General features: G+C 50.7%; 1 long non-coding RNA gene across 1 annotated transcript; it reads left to right on the forward strand.

Moving 5' to 3' along the window:
- The first annotated feature begins 8,440 nt into the window (after positions 1-8,440).
- Positions 8,441-16,365, forward strand: LOC147650766 (uncharacterized). Its single transcript, XR_015275777.1, has 3 exons — positions 8,441-10,051; positions 10,163-13,208; positions 13,320-16,365. It is a non-coding gene; the product is annotated as an uncharacterized LOC147650766 (long non-coding RNA).
- The last annotated feature ends 1,207 nt before the right edge of the window (positions 16,366-17,572 follow it).

Here is a 17,572-nt window from a genome sequence, read left to right on the forward strand (position 1 = left end):
GAGAAGGGGGCTGGCGAGGCCTCCCTGCAGCTCTAGGAAAGATGGGCACAGACAGGAGAAGCCTTTCAACTGCAGGAGTGAGCTTGAAGTTGGATCTAATGAAGCTGCTCTTTTCCACTCCGGCTGCTGGGCCACTGGCCCAGGCTGTGCACAGAGGCTGGGGATGCTCCATCCTTGGCAACATCCAAGGCCAGCTGGGAGCGGGGCTCTGAGCAACCTATTCTGGGCGAAGATTGCTCCGCTTGGAACAAGATGGTCTTTAGGGTCCCTTCCAAGCCCAAGCACCCAGGGATTCCGTCATTCATTCTACGGTCTCCGTTGTCCACTTCAGCCTGGGCCTGAACTCCTGGCGGTGATGTCACAGTGCACGCTCCAGCTAGAACTTCCAGCATCCAGCAACGGCCACAACACAACCCTTGGCTCCTTGTGCCAGCACGCTCTTCATTCACCCTGCTCCAAGCCTACCCCTGTCACCTTGTTGCCACCTGCTCCCTGATTCCCCCAGCAGTCCCCAAAGCTCCCCATCGCTTGGATTTTGCTCTCCATCCCTGCAGGATGTCTGCATTTGTTCCAAAAGAGGTATGGGACTATTCCACGGAGGCGGACACCCCGCAGCTGCCTGGCTGGGCTGGAGCTCTGTGGGACAGGGTGGGAAAGGGACCCCACGCTGAAATTTTGCTACCTCTGCAGGCTGGCACAGACGGAGAGGAGGAGACAAACGTCGATACACAGACTGATAGAGAAGAAGCCATGGAAGTGGACGGAGAGGATACTGGAGAGGAAGAGATGGATGTGGACATGTACGAGACAGAGGAAGAGATGGAGGTGGAAACGAAAGATTCTATTGAAGAGATGGATACTGATCTAAAAGACAAGGAGGAAGACATGGTCTTGGGATGAAGACCGATGCCAGCAGCAGAACAGGCAGGTGCTCCCCACAAGCAGAGTGGGTCCCCTGCTGCCAGCCTGGGGCCGGGCTGGGCACTCCCTGCTCAGGGACACGCTAGCCCATGCACTGGATTCTGCTGGCCATCCCTGGCCTGTCCTGGGCTTGCTGTGGGTCACACAAGCCCTGTTCCAGTGCCTGGGCCACAGCCCCCAGCCAGGCTCCCTTCTGGCAGCAGAGTCCCACTGGGCCAGTGTCCCAGCCTGGCAGCACATGGAACACCCTTCCGTGCCTGACTGCACTGACCGTGCTACTTGTTTTTCCTTCCGGGACTTAGGGACATCACAGACACAGATGCCACCCTGCTGTACATACGTTTTACAGTTGTTGTGTTCAGGATAGAGGTTTTAGAGTTTGTTTAAGTTGCCTGTAAATACGTTTCATAGAGTTTTGTTAGAGCTGTTCTCAGGTAAATAGGTTCTATAGTTTGTTGTTGTTGTTGTTGTTGTTGTTACCAATATTCTTACAGTGTAAATATGTGGTGTAGTTCATTCTTGTTCCTTTTCTTCTACAGATAAACAGTCTTTGATTTTCACTCCCCAGTTCTCTTTGCATTTTCTTCGGGCACATTTGCAAAGCTGTGGGTTGTTTCGGGAACAATGCTTGCAGGACTCTAAAAAGAGTATCAAAACCGCTCTGCCACACTCTCAGCTGCTGCTGCTGCCCCAAAAAGCACTGGCTGGCTTTGCTCACACAATCACAGTTGTGGTGGCATTTCTACCACACCACAGGACAGCAATGTTTTCCCTCTTCTCCTGGAAATACCTACAGCACTTGTGGGTAGCAAGGCAAACATGAGCCTCTTTTAGTGGCCCTTGAAACTGGACATGTGAAATGAGGTACACAAAGCCACAGGCCAGCTGAACCTGGCATCTCTGAATGGGTCTTTACATTCTTCCCAGGAAGATGAATGGCAATCACTATTTTGGCAGGGAGGAAAGTGCATCAGCTAGCAATTTGCTGTAGAAAATGTGCTTTCTGCTCCTCTCACAGCCAAAACTCCTAGCCATTTCTTGGAAGTCCTTCTTAGATAAGGACCGTGTTCAACTGAGTGACAGTGAAGCCAAATGGCAATGCCGCAATCAATTGTCCTATACACAATCTCCTTCATCCACGTGGAAGGTTACCCACGGGCACACAAGAGGACGGAAGAAACCCAAATGCATCGTTGGACATAAAGTCAGACGTGTTGAGGGATGAAGAAATCTTGCAGAGATATGGAAAGCTGCCCTGAAAACCCAGTTCGGGGAGAGCCTGAGCTCTTTTGTGCTTCTAGGCCTGAAGATGCTCAGCACCTTTCCCAGATGCTCAGCAGGCAGTAGGATTGTGCCTGAATCTGGCTCTGGAAATGCCAGTGCCTCAACTGAGAGCTGTGGCAATGATTTCCATTGCACGGAGAGGGGCCACAGTCCTGCAAGAGTCTTTCAGCAGAGCAAACAGCAGCCTGGAGGGTGGGCAATGCTGCATCTGGACCACTGCATGCTCATCCTTCACCACAATGCAGAGCTGCCATGGATCATTTTTTCCATTTCTCCTGTTGGATATGTTTTGGAGAAGTTGTTCTAGGTGGCTTTGGATGGTGATCCAAGTAGGAAGCAGCCATTCGCCTGCTGTGATATCCTTACAACTAGTCCTAACTTCTCATTGCCTTTGGTTTGATTGGGGGTGTTTTCTCTGTTTGTTTGATTGGTTTCTTTGGGTTGGTTTCTTTGTGTTTTTCTCTGTTTTGCTTGGAGTTTCTTTTCCTTTTTTAGAAATGACTGGTGAAGTTGGCACAAGCAAACTCCAGAAAACGTAAAGCAGGCTTGACTTTCCAGAAATTGCTTTTGGCTGGCTTTAGCTGCATTCCCCAGGATCACGATCAGCAGTAGATATTTGCAGGTTTTGCTCTGCATCCTCAGCCTGCCCAGATGTTGTTCAGTGTTTCAGCAGTGGAGAAGACGATGGATATTTTGCTAAACCTCCTTTCAAACAACAAAACTTGGGTTAGCACGACAGAAAAGAAGAAAAGAAAATCTTCGCCAGTTAGAACAGAGCCAGAGTCCCACCATTTCCCCCTCCACTTCTCTTTCTTTTCTACATTTAGAGGTAAAGCTTCCATCTCCAAAAGCTTCCATCTCTCACTTCCTGATGTAGCCATTTGCTACCCTTTAGCCTTGACTGCCACGCATCGGACTGCTGTCCGTGTGGGGCTGGGGATGCTCAGCCTGGAAAGAGAAGGGGGCTGGCGAGGCCTCCCTGCAGCTCTAGGAAAGATGGGCACAGACAGGAGAAGCCTTTCAACTGCAGGAGTGAGCTTGAAGTTGGATCTAATGAAGCTGCTCTTTTCCACTCCGGCTGCTGGGCCACTGGCCCAGGCTGTGCACAGAGGCTGGGGATGCTCCATCCTTGGCAACATCCAAGGCCAGCTGGGAGCGGGGCTCTGAGCAACCTATTCTGGGCGAAGATCGCTCCGCTTGGAACAAGATGGTCTTTAGGGTCCCTTCCAAGCCCAAGCACCCAGGGATTCCGTCATTCATTCTACGGTCTCCGTTGTCCACTTCAGCCTGGGCCTGAACTCCTGGCGGTGATGTCACAGTGCACGCTCCAGCTAGAACTTCCAGCATCCAGCAACGGCCACAACACAACCCTTGGCTCCTTGTGCCAGCACGCTCTTCATTCACCCTGCTCCAAGCCTACCCCTGTCACCTTGTTGCCACCTGCTCCCTGATTCCCCCAGCAGTCCCCAAAGCTCCCCATCGCTTGGATTTTGCTCTCCATCCCTGCAGGATGTCTGCATTTGTTCCAAAAGAGGTATGGGACTATTCCACGGAGGCGGACACCCCGCAGCTGCCTGGCTGGGCTGGAGCTCTGTGGGACAGGGTGGGAAAGGGACCCCACGCTGAAATTTTGCTACCTCTGCAGGCTGGCACAGACGGAGAGGAGGAGACAAACGTCGATACACAGACTGATAGAGAAGAAGCCATGGAAGTGGACGGAGAGGATACTGGAGAGGAAGAGATGGATGTGGACATGTACGAGACAGAGGAAGAGATGGAGGTGGAAACGAAAGATTCTATTGAAGAGATGGATACTGATCTAAAAGACAAGGAGGAAGACATGGTCTTGGGATGAAGACCGATGCCAGCAGCAGAACAGGCAGGTGCTCCCCACAAGCAGAGTGGGTCCCCTGCTGCCAGCCTGGGGCCGGGCTGGGCACTCCCTGCTCAGGGACACGCTAGCCCATGCACTGGATTCTGCTGGCCATCCCTGGCCTGTCCTGGGCTTGCTGTGGGTCACACAAGCCCTGTTCCAGTGCCTGGGCCACAGCCCCCAGCCAGGCTCCCTTCTGGCAGCAGAGTCCCACTGGGCCAGTGTCCCAGCCTGGCAGCACATGGAACACCCTTCCGTGCCTGACTGCACTGACCGTGCTACTTGTTTTTCCTTCCGGGACTTAGGGACATCACAGACACAGATGCCACCCTGCTGTACATACGTTTTACAGTTGTTGTGTTCAGGATAGAGGTTTTAGAGTTTGTTTAAGTTGTCTGTAAATACGTTTCATAGAGTTTTGTTAGATCTCTTCTCAGGTAAATAGGTTCTATAGTTTGTTGTTGTTGTTGTTGTTGTTACCAATATTCTTACAGTGTAAATATGTGGTGTAGTTCATTCTTGTTCCTTTTCTTCTACAGATAAACAGTCTTTGATTTTCACACCCCAGTTCTCTTTGCATTTTCTTCGGGCACATTTGCAAAGCTGTGGGTTGTTTCGGGAACAATGCTTGCAGGACTCTAAAAAGAGTATCAAAACCGCTCTGCCACACTCTCAGCTGCTGCTGCTGCCCCAAAAAGCACTGGCTGGCTTTGCTCACACAATCACAGTTGTGGTGGCATTTCTACCACACCACAGGACAGCGATGTTTTCCCTCTTCTCCTGGAAATACCTACAGCACTTGTGGGTAGCAAGGCAAACATGAGCCTCTTTTAGTGGCCCTTGAAACTGGACATGTGAAATGAGGTACACAAAGCCACAGGCCAGCTGAACCTGGCATCTCTGAATGGGTCTTTACATTCTTCCCAGGAAGATGAATGGCAATCACTATTTTGGCAGGGAGGAAAGTGCATCAGCTAGCAATTTGCTGTAGAAAATGTGCTTTCTGCTCCTCTCACAGCCAAAACTCCTAGCCATTTCTTGGAAGTCCTTCTTAGATAAGGACCGTGTTCAACTGAGTGACAGTGAAGCCAAATGGCAATGCCGCAATCAATTGTCCTGTACACAATCTCCTTCATCCACGTGGAAGGTTACCCACGGGCACACAAGAGGACGGAAGAAACCCAAATGCATCGTTGGACATAAAGTCAGACGTGTTGAGGGATGAAGAAATCTTGCAGAGATATGGAAAGCTGCCCTGAAAACCCAGTTCGGGGAGAGCCTGAGCTCTTTTGTGCTTCTAGGCCTGAAGATGCTCAGCACCTTTCCCAGATGCTCAGCAGGCAGTAGGATTGTGCCTGAATCTGGCTCTGGAAATGCCAGTGCCTCAACTGAGAGCTGTGGCAATGATTTCCATTGCACGGAGAGGGGCCACAGTCCTGCAAGAGTCTTTCAGCAGAGCAAACAGCAGCCTGGAGGGTGGGCAATGCTGCATCTGGACCACTGCATGCTCATCCTTCACCACAATGCAGAGCTGCCATGGATCATTTTTTCCATTTCTCCTGTTGGATATGTTTTGGAGAAGTTGTTCTAGGTGGCTTTGGATGGTGATCCAAGTAGGAAGCAGCCATTCGCCTGCTGTGATATCCTTACAACTAGTCCTAACTTCTCATTGCCTTTGGTTTGATTGGGGGTGTTTTCTCTGTTTGTTTGATTGGTTTCTTTGGGTTGGTTTCTTTGTGTTTTTCTCTGTTTTGCTTGGAGTTTCTTTTCCTTTTTTAGAAATGACTGGTGAAGTTGGCACAAGCAAACTCCAGAAAACGTAAAGCAGGCTTGACTTTCCAGAAATTGCTTTTGGCTGGCTTTAGCTGCATTCCCCAGGATCACGATCAGCAGTAGATATTTGCAGGTTTTGCTCTGCATCCTCAGCCTGCCCAGATGTTGTTCAGTGTTTCAGCAGTGGAGAAGACGATGGATATTTTGCTAAACCTCCTTTCAAACAACAAAACTTGGGTTAGCACGACAGAAAAGAAGAAAAGAAAATCTTCGCCAGTTAGAACAGAGCCAGAGTCCCACCATTTCCCCCTCCACTTCTCTTTCTTTTCTACATTTAGAGGTAAAGCTTCCATCTCCAAAAGCTTCCATCTCTCACTTCCTGATGTAGCCATTTGCTACCCTTTAGCCTTGACTGCCACGCATCGGACTGCTGTCCGTGTGGGGCTGGGGATGCTCAGCCTGGAAAGAGAAGGGGGCTGGCGAGGCCTCCCTGCAGCTCTAGGAAAGATGGGCACAGACAGGAGAAGCCTTTCAACTGCAGGAGTGAGCTTGAAGTTGGATCTAATGAAGCTGCTCTTTTCCACTCCGGCTGCTGGGCCACTGGCCCAGGCTGTGCACAGAGGCTGGGGATGCTCCATCCTTGGCAACATCCAAGGCCAGCTGGGAGCGGGGCTCTGAGCAACCTATTCTGGGCGAAGATCGCTCCGCTTGGAACAAGATGGTCTTTAGGGTCCCTTCCAAGCCCAAGCACCCAGGGATTCCGTCATTCATTCTACGGTCTCCGTTGTCCACTTCAGCCTGGGCCTGAACTCCTGGCGGTGATGTCACAGTGCACGCTCCAGCTAGAACTTCCAGCATCCAGCAACGGCCACAACACAACCCTTGGCTCCTTGTGCCAGCACGCTCTTCATTCACCCTGCTCCAAGCCTACCCCTGTCACCTTGTTGCCACCTGCTCCCTGATTCCCCCAGCAGTCCCCAAAGCTCCCCATCGCTTGGATTTTGCTCTCCATCCCTGCAGGATGTCTGCATTTGTTCCAAAAGAGCTATGGCACTATTCCACGGAGGCGGACACCCCGCAGCTGCCTGGCTGGGCTGGAGCTCTGTGGGACAGGGTGGGAAATTTTGCTACCTCTGCAGGCTGGCACAGACAGAGAGGAGGAGACGGACGTCGATACACAGACTGATAGAGAAGAAGCCATGGAAGTGGACGGAGAGGATACTGGAGAGGAAGAGATGGATGTGGACATGTACGAGACAGAGGAAGAGATGGAGGTGGAAACGAAAGATTCTATTGAAGAGATGGATACTGATCTAAAAGACAAGGAGGAAGACATGGTCTTGGGATGAAGACCGATGCCAGCAGCAGAACAGGCAGGTGCTCCCCACAAGCAGAGTGGGTCCCCTGCTGCCAGCCTGGGGCCGGGCTGGGCACTCCCTGCTCAGGGACACGCTAGCCCATGCACTGGATTCTGCTGGCCATCCCTGGCCTGGCCTGGGCTTGCTGTGGGTCACACAAGCCCTGTTCCAGTGCCTGGGCCACAGCCCCCAGCCAGGCTCCCTTCTGGCAGCAGAGTCCCACTGGGCCAGTGTCCCAGCCCGGCAGCACATGGAACACCCTTCCGTGCCTGACTGCACTGACCGTGCTACTTGTTTTTCCTTCCGGGACTTAGGGACATCACAGACACAGATGCCACCCTGCTGTACATACGTTTTACAGTTGTTGTGTTCAGGATAGAGGTTTTAGAGTTTGTTTAAGTTGTCTGTAAATACGTTTCATAGAGTTTTGTTAGATCTGTTCTCAGGTAAATAGGTTCTATAGTTTGTTGTTGTTGTTGTTGTTGTTGTTGTTGTTGTTACCAATATTCTTACAGTGTAAATATGTGGTGTAGTTCATTCTTGTTCCTTTTCTTCTACAGATAAACAGTCTTTGATTTTCACTCCCCAGTTCTCTTTGCATTTTCTTCGGGCACATTTGCAAAGCTGTGGGTTGTTTCGGGAACAATGCTTGCAGGACTCTAAAAAGAGTATCAAAACCGCTCTGCCACACTCTCCGCTGCTGCTGCTGCCCCAAAAAGCACTGGCTGGCTTTGCTCACACAATCACAGTTGTGGTGGCATTTCTACCACACCACAGGACAGCGATGTTTTCCCTCTTCTCCTGGAAATACCTACAGCACTTGTGGGTAGCAAGGCAAACATGAGCCTCTTTTAGTGGCCCTTGAAACTGGACATGTGAAATGAGGTACACAAAGCCACAGGCCAGCTGAACCTGGCATCTCTGAATGGGTCTTTACATTCTTCCCAGGAAGATGAATGGCAATCACTATTTTGGCAGGGAGGAAAGTGCATCAGCTAGCAATTTGCTGTAGAAAATGTGCTTTCTGCTCCTCTCACAGCCAAAACTCCTAGCCATTTCTTGGAAGTCCTTCTTAGATAAGGACCGTGTTCAACTGAGTGACAGTGAAGCCAAATGGCAATGCCGCAATCAATTGTCCTGTACACAATCTCCTTCATCCACGTGGAAGGTTACTCACGGGCACACAAGAGGACGGAAGAAACCCAAATGCATCGTTGGACATAAAGTCAGACGTGTTGAGGGATGAAGAAATCTTGCAGAGATATGGAAAGCTGCCCTGAAAACCCAGTTCGGGGAGAGCCTGAGCTCTTTTGTGCTTCTAGGCCTGAAGATGCTCAGCACCTTTCCCAGATGCTGCTCAGCAGGCAGTAGGATTGTGCCTGAATCTGTCTCTGGAAATGCCAGTGCCTCAACTGAGAGCTGTGGCAATGATTTCCATTGCATGGAGAGGGGCCACAGTCCTGCAAGAGTCTTTCAGCAGAGCAAACAGCAGCCTGGAGGGTGGGCAATGCTGCATCTGGACCACTGCATGCTCATCCTTCACCACAATGCAGAGCTGCCATGGATCACTTTTTCCATTTCTCCTGTTGGATATGTTTTGGAGAAGTTGTTCTAGGTGGCTTTGGATGGTGATCCAAGTAGGAAGCAGCCATTCGCCTGCTGTGATATCCTTACAACTAGTCCTAACTTCTCATTGCCTTTGGTTTGATTGGGGGTGTTTTATCTGTTTGTTTGATTGGTTTCTTTGGGTTGGTTTCTTTGTGTTTTTCTCTGTTTTGCTTGGAGTTTCTTTTCCTTTTTTAGAAATGACTGGTGAAGTTGGCACAACCAAACTCCAGAAAACGTAAAGCAGGCTTGACTTTCCAGAAATTGCTTTTGGCTGGCTTTAGCTGCATTCCCCAGGATCACGATCAGCAGTAGATATTTGCAGGTTTTGCTCTGCATCCTCAGCCTGCCCAGATGTTGTTCAGTGTTTCAGCAGTGGAGAAGAAGATGGATATTTTGCTAAACCTCCTTTCAAACAACAAAACTTGGGTTAGCACGACAGAAAAGAAGAAAAGAAAATCTTCGCCAGTTAGAACAGAGCCAGAGTCCCACCATTTCCCCCTCCACTTCTCTTTCTTTTCTACATTTAGAGGTAAAGCTTCCATCTCCAAAAGCTTCCATCTCTCACTTCCTGATGTAGCCATTTGCTACCCTTTAGCCTTGACTGCCACGCATCGGACTGCTGTCCGTGTGGGGCTGGGGATGCACAGCCTGGAAAGAGAAGGGGGCTGGCGAGGCCTCCCTGCAGCTCTAGGAAAGATGGGCACAGACAGGAGAAGCCTTTCAACTGCAGGAGTGAGCTTGAAGTTGGATCTAATGAAGCTGCTCTTTTCCACTCCGGCTGCTGGGCCACTGGCCCAGGCTGTGCACAGAGGCTGGGGATGCTCCATCCTTGGCAACATCCAAGGCCAGCTGGGAGCGGGGCTCTGAGCAACCTATTCTGGGCGAAGATTGCTCCGCTTGGAACAAGATGGTCTTTAGGGTCCCTTCCAAGCCCAAGCACCCAGGGATTCCGTCATTCATTCTACGGTCTCCGTTGTCCACTTCAGCCTGGGCCTGAACTCCTGGCGGTGATGTCACAGTGCACGCTCCAGCTAGAACTTCCAGCATCCAGCAACGGCCACAACACAACCCTTGGCTCCTTGTGCCAGCACGCTCTTCATTCACCCTGCTCCAAGCCTACCCCTGTCACCTTGTTGCCACCTGCTCCCTGATTCCCCCAGCAGTCCCCAAAGCTCCCCATCGCTTGGATTTTGCTCTCCATCCCTGCAGGATGTCTGCATTTGTTCCAAAAGAGGTATGGGACTATTCCACGGAGGCGGACACCCCGCAGCTGCCTGGCTGGGCTGGAGCTCTGTGGGACAGGGTGGGAAAGGGACCCCACGCTGAAATTTTGCTACCTCTGCAGGCTGGCACAGACGGAGAGGAGGAGACAAACGTCGATACACAGACTGATAGAGAAGAAGCCATGGAAGTGGACGGAGAGGATACTGGAGAGGAAGAGATGGATGTGGACATGTACGAGACAGAGGAAGAGATGGAGGTGGAAACGAAAGATTCTATTGAAGAGATGGATACTGATCTAAAAGACAAGGAGGAAGACATGGTCTTGGGATGAAGACCGATGCCAGCAGCAGAACAGGCAGGTGCTCCCCACAAGCAGAGTGGGTCCCCTGCTGCCAGCCTGGGGCCGGGCTGGGCACTCCCTGCTCAGGGACACGCTAGCCCATGCACTGGATTCTGCTGGCCATCCCTGGCCTGTCCTGGGCTTGCTGTGGGTCACACAAGCCCTGTTCCAGTGCCTGGGCCACAGCCCCCAGCCAGGCTCCCTTCTGGCAGCAGAGTCCCACTGGGCCAGTGTCCCAGCCTGGCAGCACATGGAACACCCTTCCGTGCCTGACTGCACTGACCGTGCTACTTGTTTTTCCTTCCGGGACTTAGGGACATCACAGACACAGATGCCACCCTGCTGTACATACGTTTTACAGTTGTTGTGTTCAGGATAGAGGTTTTAGAGTTTGTTTAAGTTGTCTGTAAATACGTTTCATAGAGTTTTGTTAGATCTCTTCTCAGGTAAATAGGTTCTATAGTTTGTTGTTGTTGTTGTTGTTGTTACCAATATTCTTACAGTGTAAATATGTGGTGTAGTTCATTCTTGTTCCTTTTCTTCTACAGATAAACAGTCTTTGATTTTCACACCCCAGTTCTCTTTGCATTTTCTTCGGGCACATTTGCAAAGCTGTGGGTTGTTTCGGGAACAATGCTTGCAGGACTCTAAAAAGAGTATCAAAACCGCTCTGCCACACTCTCAGCTGCTGCTGCTGCCCCAAAAAGCACTGGCTGGCTTTGCTCACACAATCACAGTTGTGGTGGCATTTCTACCACACCACAGGACAGCGATGTTTTCCCTCTTCTCCTGGAAATACCTACAGCACTTGTGGGTAGCAAGGCAAACATGAGCCTCTTTTAGTGGCCCTTGAAACTGGACATGTGAAATGAGGTACACAAAGCCACAGGCCAGCTGAACCTGGCATCTCTGAATGGGTCTTTACATTCTTCCCAGGAAGATGAATGGCAATCACTATTTTGGCAGGGAGGAAAGTGCATCAGCTAGCAATTTGCTGTAGAAAATGTGCTTTCTGCTCCTCTCACAGCCAAAACTCCTAGCCATTTCTTGGAAGTCCTTCTTAGATAAGGACCGTGTTCAACTGAGTGACAGTGAAGCCAAATGGCAATGCCGCAATCAATTGTCCTGTACACAATCTCCTTCATCCACGTGGAAGGTTACCCACGGGCACACAAGAGGACGGAAGAAACCCAAATGCATCGTTGGACATAAAGTCAGACGTGTTGAGGGATGAAGAAATCTTGCAGAGATATGGAAAGCTGCCCTGAAAACCCAGTTCGGGGAGAGCCTGAGCTCTTTTGTGCTTCTAGGCCTGAAGATGCTCAGCACCTTTCCCAGATGCTCAGCAGGCAGTAGGATTGTGCCTGAATCTGGCTCTGGAAATGCCAGTGCCTCAACTGAGAGCTGTGGCAATGATTTCCATTGCACGGAGAGGGGCCACAGTCCTGCAAGAGTCTTTCAGCAGAGCAAACAGCAGCCTGGAGGGTGGGCAATGCTGCATCTGGACCACTGCATGCTCATCCTTCACCACAATGCAGAGCTGCCATGGATCATTTTTTCCATTTCTCCTGTTGGATATGTTTTGGAGAAGTTGTTCTAGGTGGCTTTGGATGGTGATCCAAGTAGGAAGCAGCCATTCGCCTGCTGTGATATCCTTACAACTAGTCCTAACTTCTCATTGCCTTTGGTTTGATTGGGGGTGTTTTCTCTGTTTGTTTGATTGGTTTCTTTGGGTTGGTTTCTTTGTGTTTTTCTCTGTTTTGCTTGGAGTTTCTTTTCCTTTTTTAGAAATGACTGGTGAAGTTGGCACAAGCAAACTCCAGAAAACGTAAAGCAGGCTTGACTTTCCAGAAATTGCTTTTGGCTGGCTTTAGCTGCATTCCCCAGGATCACGATCAGCAGTAGATATTTGCAGGTTTTGCTCTGCATCCTCAGCCTGCCCAGATGTTGTTCAGTGTTTCAGCAGTGGAGAAGACGATGGATATTTTGCTAAACCTCCTTTCAAACAACAAAACTTGGGTTAGCACGACAGAAAAGAAGAAAAGAAAATCTTCGCCAGTTAGAACAGAGCCAGAGTCCCACCATTTCCCCCTCCACTTCTCTTTCTTTTCTACATTTAGAGGTAAAGCTTCCATCTCCAAAAGCTTCCATCTCTCACTTCCTGATGTAGCCATTTGCTACCCTTTAGCCTTGACTGCCACGCATCGGACTGCTGTCCGTGTGGGGCTGGGGATGCTCAGCCTGGAAAGAGAAGGGGGCTGGCGAGGCCTCCCTGCAGCTCTAGGAAAGATGGGCACAGACAGGAGAAGCCTTTCAACTGCAGGAGTGAGCTTGAAGTTGGATCTAATGAAGCTGCTCTTTTCCACTCCGGCTGCTGGGCCACTGGCCCAGGCTGTGCACAGAGGCTGGGGATGCTCCATCCTTGGCAACATCCAAGGCCAGCTGGGAGCGGGGCTCTGAGCAACCTATTCTGGGCGAAGATCGCTCCGCTTGGAACAAGATGGTCTTTAGGGTCCCTTCCAAGCCCAAGCACCCAGGGATTCCGTCATTCATTCTACGGTCTCCGTTGTCCACTTCAGCCTGGGCCTGAACTCCTGGCGGTGATGTCACAGTGCACGCTCCAGCTAGAACTTCCAGCATCCAGCAACGGCCACAACACAACCCTTGGCTCCTTGTGCCAGCACGCTCTTCATTCACCCTGCTCCAAGCCTACCCCTGTCACCTTGTTGCCACCTGCTCCCTGATTCCCCCAGCAGTCCCCAAAGCTCCCCATCGCTTGGATTTTGCTCTCCATCCCTGCAGGATGTCTGCATTTGTTCCAAAAGAGGTATGGGACTATTCCACGGAGGCGGACACCCCGCAGCTGCCTGGCTGGGCTGGAGCTCTGTGGGACAGGGTGGGAAAGGGACCCCACGCTGAAATTTTGCTACCTCTGCAGGCTGGCACAGACGGAGAGGAGGAGACAAACGTCGATACACAGACTGATAGAGAAGAAGCCATGGAAGTGGACGGAGAGGATACTGGAGAGGAAGAGATGGATGTGGACATGTACGAGACAGAGGAAGAGATGGAGGTGGAAACGAAAGATTCTATTGAAGAGATGGATACTGATCTAAAAGACAAGGAGGAAGACATGGTCTTGGGATGAAGACCGATGCCAGCAGCAGAACAGGCAGGTGCTCCCCACAAGCAGAGTGGGTCCCCTGCTGCCAGCCTGGGGCCGGGCTGGGCACTCCCTGCTCAGGGACACGCTAGCCCATGCACTGGATTCTGCTGGCCATCCCTGGCCTGTCCTGGGCTTGCTGTGGGTCACACAAGCCCTGTTCCAGTGCCTGGGCCACAGCCCCCAGCCAGGCTCCCTTCTGGCAGCAGAGTCCCACTGGGCCAGTGTCCCAGCCTGGCAGCACATGGAACACCCTTCCGTGCCTGACTGCACTGACCGTGCTACTTGTTTTTCCTTCCGGGACTTAGGGACATCACAGACACAGATGCCACCCTGCTGTACATACGTTTTACAGTTGTTGTGTTCAGGATAGAGGTTTTAGAGTTTGTTTAAGTTGTCTGTAAATACGTTTCATAGAGTTTTGTTAGATCTCTTCTCAGGTAAATAGGTTCTATAGTTTGTTGTTGTTGTTGTTGTTGTTACCAATATTCTTACAGTGTAAATATGTGGTGTAGTTCATTCTTGTTCCTTTTCTTCTACAGATAAACAGTCTTTGATTTTCACACCCCAGTTCTCTTTGCATTTTCTTCGGGCACATTTGCAAAGCTGTGGGTTGTTTCGGGAACAATGCTTGCAGGACTCTAAAAAGAGTATCAAAACCGCTCTGCCACACTCTCAGCTGCTGCTGCTGCCCCAAAAAGCACTGGCTGGCTTTGCTCACACAATCACAGTTGTGGTGGCATTTCTACCACACCACAGGACAGCGATGTTTTCCCTCTTCTCCTGGAAATACCTACAGCACTTGTGGGTAGCAAGGCAAACATGAGCCTCTTTTAGTGGCCCTTGAAACTGGACATGTGAAATGAGGTACACAAAGCCACAGGCCAGCTGAACCTGGCATCTCTGAATGGGTCTTTACATTCTTCCCAGGAAGATGAATGGCAATCACTATTTTGGCAGGGAGGAAAGTGCATCAGCTAGCAATTTGCTGTAGAAAATGTGCTTTCTGCTCCTCTCACAGCCAAAACTCCTAGCCATTTCTTGGAAGTCCTTCTTAGATAAGGACCGTGTTCAACTGAGTGACAGTGAAGCCAAATGGCAATGCCGCAATCAATTGTCCTGTACACAATCTCCTTCATCCACGTGGAAGGTTACCCACGGGCACACAAGAGGACGGAAGAAACCCAAATGCATCGTTGGACATAAAGTCAGACGTGTTGAGGGATGAAGAAATCTTGCAGAGATATGGAAAGCTGCCCTGAAAACCCAGTTCGGGGAGAGCCTGAGCTCTTTTGTGCTTCTAGGCCTGAAGATGCTCAGCACCTTTCCCAGATGCTCAGCAGGCAGTAGGATTGTGCCTGAATCTGGCTCTGGAAATGCCAGTGCCTCAACTGAGAGCTGTGGCAATGATTTCCATTGCACGGAGAGGGGCCACAGTCCTGCAAGAGTCTTTCAGCAGAGCAAACAGCAGCCTGGAGGGTGGGCAATGCTGCATCTGGACCACTGCATGCTCATCCTTCACCACAATGCAGAGCTGCCATGGATCATTTTTTCCATTTCTCCTGTTGGATATGTTTTGGAGAAGTTGTTCTAGGTGGCTTTGGATGGTGATCCAAGTAGGAAGCAGCCATTCGCCTGCTGTGATATCCTTACAACTAGTCCTAACTTCTCATTGCCTTTGGTTTGATTGGGGGTGTTTTCTCTGTTTGTTTGATTGGTTTCTTTGGGTTGGTTTCTTTGTGTTTTTCTCTGTTTTGCTTGGAGTTTCTTTTCCTTTTTTAGAAATGACTGGTGAAGTTGGCACAAGCAAACTCCAGAAAACGTAAAGCAGGCTTGACTTTCCAGAAATTGCTTTTGGCTGGCTTTAGCTGCATTCCCCAGGATCACGATCAGCAGTAGATATTTGCAGGTTTTGCTCTGCATCCTCAGCCTGCCCAGATGTTGTTCAGTGTTTCAGCAGTGGAGAAGACGATGGATATTTTGCTAAACCTCCTTTCAAACAACAAAACTTGGGTTAGCACGACAGAAAAGAAGAAAAGAAAATCTTCGCCAGTTAGAACAGAGCCAGAGTCCCACCATTTCCCCCTCCACTTCTCTTTCTTTTCTACATTTAGAGGTAAAGCTTCCATCTCCAAAAGCTTCCATCTCTCACTTCCTGATGTAGCCATTTGCTACCCTTTAGCCTTGACTGCCACGCATCGGACTGCTGTCCGTGTGGGGCTGGGGATGCTCAGCCTGGAAAGAGAAGGGGGCTGGCGAGGCCTCCCTGCAGCTCTAGGAAAGATGGGCACAGACAGGAGAAGCCTTTCAACTGCAGGAGTGAGCTTGAAGTTGGATCTAATGAAGCTGCTCTTTTCCACTCCGGCTGCTGGGCCACTGGCCCAGGCTGTGCACAGAGGCTGGGGATGCTCCATCCTTGGCAACATCCAAGGCCAGCTGGGAGCGGGGCTCTGAGCAACCTATTCTGGGCGAAGATCGCTCCGCTTGGAACAAGATGGTCTTTAGGGTCCCTTCCAAGCCCAAGCACCCAGGGATTCCGTCATTCATTCTACGGTCTCCGTTGTCCACTTCAGCCTGGGCCTGAACTCCTGGCGGTGATGTCACAGTGCACGCTCCAGCTAGAACTTCCAGCATCCAGCAACGGCCACAACACAACCCTTGGCTCCTTGTGCCAGCACGCTCTTCATTCACCCTGCTCCAAGCCTACCCCTGTCACCTTGTTGCCACCTGCTCCCTGATTCCCCCAGCAGTCCCCAAAGCTCCCCATCGCTTGGATTTTGCTCTCCATCCCTGCAGGATGTCTGCATTTGTTCCAAAAGAGGTATGGCACTATTCCACGGAGGCGGACACCCCGCAGCTGCCTGGCTGGGCTGGAGCTCTGTGGGACAGGGTGGGAAATTTTGCTACCTCTGCAGGCTGGCACAGACAGAGAGGAGGAGACGGACGTCGATACACAGACTGATAGAGAAGAAGCCATGGAAGTGGACGGAGAGGATACTGGAGAGGAAGAGATGGATGTGGACATGTACGAGACAGAGGAAGAGATGGAGGTGGAAACGAAAGATTCTATTGAAGAGATGGATACTGATCTAAAAGACAAGGAGGAAGACATGGTCTTGGGATGAAGACCGATGCCAGCAGCAGAACAGGCAGGTGCTCCCCACAAGCAGAGTGGGTCCCCTGCTGCCAGCCTGGGGCCGGGCTGGGCACTCCCTGCTCAGGGACACGCTAGCCCATGCACTGGATTCTGCTGGCCATCCCTGGCCTGGCCTGGGCTTGCTGTGGGTCACACAAGCCCTGTTCCAGTGCCTGGGCCACAGCCCCCAGCCAGGCTCCCTTCTGGCAGCAGAGTCCCACTGGGCCAGTGTCCCAGCCCGGCAGCACATGGAACACCCTTCCGTGCCTGACTGCACTGACCGTGCTACTTGTTTTTCCTTCCGGGACTTAGGGACATCACAGACACAGATGCCACCCTGCTGTACATACGTTTTACAGTTGTTGTGTTCAGGATAGAGGTTTTAGAGTTTGTTTAAGTTGTCTGTAAATACGTTTCATAGAGTTTTGTTAGATCTGTTCTCAGGTAAATAGGTTCTATAGTTTGTTGTTGTTGTTGTTGTTGTTGTTGTTGTTGTTACCAATATTCTTACAGTGTAAATATGTGGTGTAGTTCATTCTTGTTCCTTTTCTTCTACAGATAAACAGTCTTTGATTTTCACTCCCCAGTTCTCTTTGCATTTTCTTCGGGCACATTTGCAAAGCTGTGGGTTGTTTCGGGAACAATGCTTGCAGGACTCTAAAAAGAGTATCAAAACCGCTCTGCCACACTCTCCGCTGCTGCTGCTGCCCCAAAAAGCACTGGCTGGCTTTGCTCACACAATCACAGTTGTGGTGGCATTTCTACCACACCACAGGACAGCGATGTTTTCCCTCTTCTCCTGGAAATACCTACAGCACTTGTGGGTAGCAAGGCAAACATGAGCCTCTTTTAGTGGCCCTTGAAACTGGACATGTGAAATGAGGTACACAAA

Source organism: Cyanistes caeruleus, chromosome 13, assembly GCF_971803275.1.
Source record: "Cyanistes caeruleus chromosome 13, bCyaCae1.hap1.1, whole genome shotgun sequence".
Lineage (NCBI taxonomy): Eukaryota > Metazoa > Chordata > Aves > Passeriformes > Paridae > Cyanistes > Cyanistes caeruleus.